This window comes from Bison bison, unplaced genomic scaffold, assembly GCF_000754665.1.
Source record: "Bison bison bison isolate TAMUID 2011002044 unplaced genomic scaffold, Bison_UMD1.0 scf7180017864270, whole genome shotgun sequence".
Classification (NCBI taxonomy): domain Eukaryota; kingdom Metazoa; phylum Chordata; class Mammalia; order Artiodactyla; family Bovidae; genus Bison; species Bison bison.
The window spans coordinates 9,052,900-9,060,188 of NW_011494842.1; the positions used below are offsets into that span (position 1 = coordinate 9,052,900).

Sequence of the window (7,289 nt, forward strand, 5' to 3'; positions counted from 1 at the left end):
TACTGTACTTTCAGATGTATTAAGCAGTTTTCTCGGGAAATTGGTCAAGAAGAATCCACTGGAGGTGTATGAACTTTCCCAGTGGGGAGGCAGACCAGACCCTGCCAGAGGACAGCTGACGGGGTGGGGCTGTGAGTTCCAGGAAGCAGAGTGGAGGCCAGGCTGAGCGGGAAGGCTGGCAGGTAACCTGAATCAAAGTCCACACATACATCAGCAAGGCCAAAGGGCATAAACAGGGCCCCAGACCAGAGACACAGCCTATGTCCAGGCAGATCTGAGCTGGACTGGCTGAGAAGGGAGTGAGGAGCAAGCTGGGTGGCAGCAGGTTGTTCCAAGAGTGAGACCAAAGTTCACAGATCTCTGAGTGCATGCGTGGGGCGTGCTGACCCAGTGAATGAACTTTGTGCACCATCCCTAGGGAGTATTGTTACAATAATGGCCCCCCAGAGAATTACCCCCACCTCTTTGTTCATGCCTCTTTGCAACTGGACTTTGCTGCTTCTGCTACCACAAGATGGAATCTATTTCACCTCTTCTTTCTCTCTCTTTTTTTTTTTTTTGGCTTTCAGGATTTAATTTCCCAACCAGGGATTGAACCTGTGCCCCTTACAATGAACATGTAGAGTCCTAATCACTGGATGGAATTTCCAATTTCACCTCCTCTTGAATCTAGGTTGACCTGGTGACTTGCTTCAACCAACAAGACACAGCAGCAGTGATGTTCTGATATCTTTGTGGAGATGTCCACGTGGAGAGGCACCGAGGCACCCCGCCTACAGGTGGCACTAACTGGCCAGCTGTACAAGTGAGTAACCTTAGCAATGATCCTCCAGTCCCAGCTGTCATCTGATGACTTCGGCCTCAGTCAACACCTGACCAAAGCCTCGTGGGAGACCCCAAGTGCGAAGTGCCCAACTGAGTCCTTCACAAATTTCTGACTGAAAGAAACCATAAGAGAAAATAAATTTTTGTTGTAGTTTTATGTTAATATATTTTGGGGGTAATTTGTTATATAGTCATATATAATTAGTAAACAATCTATATGGCCATCAATAGGGAATTATTTAAATATATTACAGTACATACATATAACGGCAACCATGCAGCTGCTCAAAACAATGAGGAAGTTGTTTATGTTCTGATATGGGACAGCCCTCCAAGATGATTCAAGTGAGAAATGCAAAGTGCAAAATAGTATATAGAGGACACTGCTGCTGCTGCTGCTAAGTCGCTTCAGTCGTGTCCGACTCTGTGCGACCCCAAAGACCGCAGCCCACCAGGCTCCCCCGTCCCTGGGATTCTCCAGGCAAGAACACTGGAGTGGGTTGCCATTTCCTTCTCCAATGCATGAAAGTGAAAAGTGAAAGTGAAGTTGCTCAGTCGTGTCCGACTCTTAGTGACCCCATGGACTGCAGCCCACCAGGCTCCTCCGTCCATGGGATTTTCCAGGCAAGAGTACTGGAGTGGGTTGCCACTGCCATTTGTGAAAAAAATTACGCATAGACATATATGTATATGTAGAGAGGGCTTCCCTGGTGGCTCAGACAGTAAAGAGGTCTGCCTGCAATGCAGGAGACCTGGGTTTGATACATATGCATATTATTTTATGTGTGTATACACATAAACACATACTACCTACATGTCTATATGTGTGTATATATATGTATGTATGTAAAATATCTCTGGAAAGAACATAAGACATCGGTAACAGCAATTGCCTCTGAGTAGGGGAACTGGTTGACTTTGGAACAGAGATGGGGATATACCTTTTGAATTTGGATATAATACTGCATCCTTGTGAGTATACTATCTATTAAAAAATAAAGTTGAAAATTTTAAACAGTGCTCTCTCTTTGACTCAAAAATTTCACCTCTTGGAATTTATTCATAGTAGATAATCATGGCAAATATTTAACTATGAAGATGTTGTTGCAGCTTCATTCAATATCATAAAAATGGTAAAATAACCCAATTATTCAATAATAGGAAATTTGTTCAGTAGCTATGGCGTGTATCTGCCACCATAGAAAATAGCATTTTAGAAAACAATTCAGTGCCTAGTGAGGTGATCATGATACAGTAATGGATAAGAAGTTATGAAATGGCACAGCTTACTCTTATCTTTAAAGTAAACTCAGCTATATAAATGTAGATGAAGATGGAGATTAGTAAGACACATCAATAGATACAGATAGATATAGAAACCCAAATGTTAACGGTGATTATCTCTGGAAGGCCCGATTACTGATTATCATTAATTTTTCCTTCTTTTTTGTCTGTTTTTAATGATAAACATATACTACTTATGTAAAAGGGCTTCCCAGGTGGCTCAGTGGTAAAGAATCCACCTGCCAAGCAGGAGACTTGGGTTCATTCCTTCCCTGGAGAAAGAAATGGCAACCTACTTCTGTATTCTTGCCTGGGAAATCCCACGGACAGAGGAGCCTGGCCGGCTACAGTCCATGGGGTCACAAAGGCTCAGATATGACTTAGCGATTAAAAAACAACTTTTGTGAAAACACAAGCACTAAGTGTTCATCTCTTTTTTAAAGAGACTCTTGAATGATCCTATAAATAGCAGCTCAGGGTAGAGAGTTTGAAACTTTGTTTTTAAAGACCACATCTGTTCAAGCACAATGATTACCAGACCTTTATCATAGAGTAGGGAGCTGCTCACCCTATTCTAAGTCCCAGCATTTTGGTTGCAACACTGACCCCTCCCAGTCCACTGGCCAGTGGGGGCCACATCCAGAAGCTGCGTCCCCAAACTACCAGGATCATAACTGGGTAGGCTTGTAAAAAACAACAACAACAAAACAACTGGGTAGGCAGGGGAGGCTCCAGAATGTCTAAGGAAAGCTGGTCATCTCTGAGGAGTGGTCTTGGGACCAATCTTCAACCTGCATTTCCAAAGCCAGCACACTGTCTTCACTTTCAATTTTAGTTAAAAATCAGCAAGTGTTGTTGGTTGAATTGTGTCCTCCCCCAAACTTGTATGTTGAAGTTCTAATCCCCAGTTCCTCAGATTGACTGTATTTGGACATTGAGTCTGTAAAGGGATAATTAGTGTAAAATGGGGACTTCCCAGGTGGCGCTAGTGGTAAAGAACCCACCTGCCAATGTAGGAGACACAAGAGATGGATGGGAGTTCGATTCCTGGTTTGGGAAGATCCCCAGAGGAGGAAATGGCGATCCACTCCAGCATTCTTGCCTGGAAAATTCCACGGGCAGAGGAGCCTGGTGGGCTACAGTCCAGGGGGGCCTCAAAGAATCGGACACGACTGAGCAACTCAGCAAAACACAAGATAAAATGAAGTCAACAGGTGAGCCCTACTTTTATATGATTGGTGTCCTTATCAGAAGAAGAGATTAGAAAGAGAGAGAAAGCCCCTTGTCTAAGGAATTCCCTGGCAGTCCAGTGGTTAGCACTCCATGCTTTCACTGCTGAGGGCGCAGGTTCAATTCCTGGTTGGGGAACTAAGATCCCAAAAGCTGTGGTCAAAAAAATAAAAAGCCAAAAGAAAGAAAGAAGAGGAGATTAGGACCTAGGCAGGGGGAAGGCCACAGAAGACAAAGAGGAAAAGAGGGACCTTAAAACAAATCAACCCTGCTGACACTTTGATTTCAGATGTCTAACCTCCAGGATTGTGAGAAAATTAATTTCTGTTGTTGAAGTCTCCGCAGCAGGAGTCCTGTGCTTCAGCAGCCTGAACAAACTATAATTCACCAATTTTCCTAAAGATATACTTTTACGCAAGACTGAGAAAACATGCATTGTCCACAGCAAAGACTATTACCTTCTGGTGGTGGCTCTGAGAGATGGAGCTGATGGTGACCAGGGGACCTTGGGTAACCCCAGCCCTTAGGTGTCGCCCCTGCCGGCTACATGTGAGCATCCCTGGCCTTTCAGGAAGACAAAGGTCAGGAAGTAATCGCAGCGCTCATCCCCACTGGGAAGCACCCAGGGCTTGCCCCAAGATGTGACCTCCAGTTCCCTGTCAAGACTGTAGCCCTACTAGGAGCTCCAGTCTGGCCCCGAGGCCCCTGCTGGGTCTCAGCGGTCCCCTATCAGGGACCAGTGGGACCCTCTCTGAAGGGGCTTCACCAACTCCCAGACCTGCTCTTCCCTCATCTCGGTCTCCAGAGATTCACCTTTACACTGCCATCAGACCCTGGAATACAGCTGGTGGTCTGGAGGAATTCGCTGTCTCCACATCTCTGGAACAGCTCTATGTGGAGCTTCCAAGCCCTGGGCATCTTACTCTCAGAGGCTACATCCCTGGCAGACTCTTGAGAGTCCCTTGGACTGCAAGGAGATCCAACCAATCCACCCTAAAGGAAATCAGCCCTGAATACTCATTGGAAGGACTGATGCGGAAGCTGAAACTCCAATCCTTTGGCCACCTGATACGAAGAACTGACTCATTGGAAAAGACCCCGATGCTGGGAAGGATTAAGGGCAGGAGGAGAAGGGGGCGACAGAGGATGAGATGGTTAGATAGCTCTACTGGCTGAATGCATATGAATTTGAGCAAATTCTGGGAGATAGTGAAGGGCAGAGGAGCCTGGAGTGCTGCAGTCCACGGAGTCGCAAGGAGTCGACCGGACTGAGCGACTGGAAAAAAAACAACATCCCTAAATGTATTCAAATGGACCCACGTGCCACAGCGCATATAATTTACATAAAGTGCAGGAGCTGAGTTACAATTGCGTAGTTAACATTTTGTAGACCATTTAGTCATTTCATCCTTACAACATACTTTTCTAATTTGGGAGCTAGCAATGATCCCAGCTGTGGCTCAGGTGTTGCCATGAGTGTTTGAAAAGCTGGGTGGGCTGACCCCAGAGGAGCCCTCCAGGCACCCAGGCCCCAATCTCCTTGGGTGCTGGAGCATAGGAGGGACAGCACTTTTCCCAGCAGAGCTGTCTTGCTTGTCCCTAAACCTGCTCTTTGGCTACTTCCCACCTCTTCTTGCTTCTAGCAGATTTTCAACGAGGCCAGAAACCAAGGGCTAGGAGGTCCTTGGGGTTTCCAAGGTGGTGCCAGTGTTAAAAAAAAAAAATAAACAAACAAACAAAAAAACCCGTGTGCCAATGCAGGAGATGTAAGAGACACTGGTTCAGTCCCTGATTTGGGTTACAATCCATGGGGTCACTCAGTCAGACTCAACTGAGCAACTAACACACACTTTCACTTCAGATAAATACTTTTTTTTTTTTTAGTATCAGGGTATCCCAAATGTTGTAGTTGATCTGAAACTCAAATGTAACTGGGTGTCCTGTATTTTTATGTACCGAACTGCTCACCCTCCGAGTGCCCCCTTCCGTGTGGGTCCGGCCCCTCCACCCTGCAGCTGTGAGTTTTCTTGACACCTCAACAGCGTGAGTCACACAGTTGTGAACTTCTAGGCAAATGTTTTTGAGCAGAACAGCATCATGGTTTGGGGGAATCCCCACACTGTCCCCATAACGCATGTGTTGGCAAAGCAGAAACCCTAACACGATGCCTGTAAGAGGAGAACAGAAGAGGCGACAGGAGTGTGGATGTCCTGGGGAGACCCCCAGCCGTGGCCGTGCTGCAAAGCCGGTGGTAACTAGATCGCTGGTAACTAACTTCACCACTCAGAGCTTGCTTTGAGGATCGGCGATATTGGAGATCACACCTTCCCAGCCAGCTCCTTTGAGGGCCTGATAGTCTTTCTTCCCCGCCTTTCTGAGAAGCAGTCTACTGGGAAGAACAGGCTTGCGGGCTGGGTGAATGGGCAGGTTGCTTGACTTCAGGAGTAACAATGGTGTCTTTGTCATGGGATTGCCCCCTTGGTTGGGGGGGTGGGTTACAGGAGGATATTCATGTAAAATGCTAGCACACGGTAAGTGCTTAGCCTCCATGGTGGCTCTTGTTTATAATCACATCAGGACTTCTGCTTTGCCACCAAGCCAAGCCTTCTTAAAAAAAAAGGCAGGCTCTCAGTTCTTGGGGCTCCCACAGTGTGTCCTCAAAGAAGTTTGGAGGTCTTCCGTGGCCCAGCATCGGCAAGAAGCTGGAGTCACCTGTTGGGTCTTGGTCTGGGTCAGATGTTGAGTCGCCCAGCAGAGCCCCGAGGAAGCTGAGCTCCCAGGACGTCGGCTGGGAGGCCTGAGGAAATAAATTTCCACCTGGCAGGTCCCCGAGGGAGGGCAGGCCACATTCTGTGCATGCACTGCACGTGTTGGTGGGGGCAGGGAGGGGCGCAGGGGACGTGTGACCGGAGGGGGAAGAAAGGAGAGGGGCATGGGAAAGGGCCTGCAAAACTCGGGTCCAGTTTTCCTCTTTTGGAATGTCCACCTGTGAACCCGAGATAGGAAAGCCCCTGCCGTGGGACGTCTCTTCCCTTAACACCTGGCTCTGCACTGTGGGGTTGGGACACTCCGGCTTCTTAGAAAGAAACTGAAAGCCCTTAGGAGAAACTCCCCCACTTCCCCTTCCTGAAGAGGAACTTGGAGTTGCCCTGACAGGAAAGTCTTGGTGGGGTTTCTCGGAAGCTGCCGCCCGCTGTTCTACTGAGGAAAACCGCAGGCCCGGGGCCAGGCCAGGGGCCCGGCGGGTAGAGAGCTGGCCATTGACAAAGCTGTGGCCCAGCTGAATTGGGAAGCCGCCAAGCTTTTCTCTTCAGCTCCACCTGCCACCTCCTCTCTGGGGAGTCCTCACACTGCTCCCCTCCCCTCAGCCGCCCCGGGGTCCCCTTCCGGCTGCCCTCCGGCTCTCTACCCTAGACCCCTGCTTGTGTCAGAGCGCCAGCGTCCCATACTGTAAATGCGTTTCCACCCGGCACGATGCAGCCATCCAGTTACCATCTGTGCAGAGAGGCACCGACCCTCTAGTAGGGGGAGCTGGGGGGGGCACAGGGAGCTATGCTGTAGAAGACCTCTCACCCTCTGAGCTGTCTGGGCAGCCTGGTGAGTGGAAAATGGGCATCTTCTGGGCACATAGGGCTGCCTGCCTTAACAGTGGCTGCTGTTTGCTTCATTTCTAGAGTGGACACAGGCTTCTCTCTGGAGACTGGGGCGGGGGTGCACCTCTCCCCTTCGCAGACACGTCCGAGGACTGCTGCTGCAGAAAGAAGAGGCAGTACCCAGGGACAAACCACGTGCAAGGCCCCCAGCCCTAGGAGGGGCTGAGAGACCCTCAGGGCCTATGCTTTGGTACAGACGTGTCACTAGCTATGGCACCGGAATCTGGCCAGGCTGTTTCCCGGCTGGAAGCTTTCCATGGCTCCCCACTTCCTGCGGGGGCAAAATCCCGAATCTGT

General features: G+C 48.9%; 1 long non-coding RNA gene across 1 annotated transcript in view; it reads right to left on the bottom strand.

The window, feature by feature from the left end:
* The window catches only part of LOC104994956, a 59,842-nt gene continuing 52,553 nt past the window's right edge, over positions 1-7,289 (bottom strand). Inside the window, exon 4 of the long non-coding RNA XR_826011.1 lies at positions 1-938. This is a non-coding gene — a long non-coding RNA (uncharacterized LOC104994956). The remainder of the gene's footprint in view (positions 939-7,289) is intronic.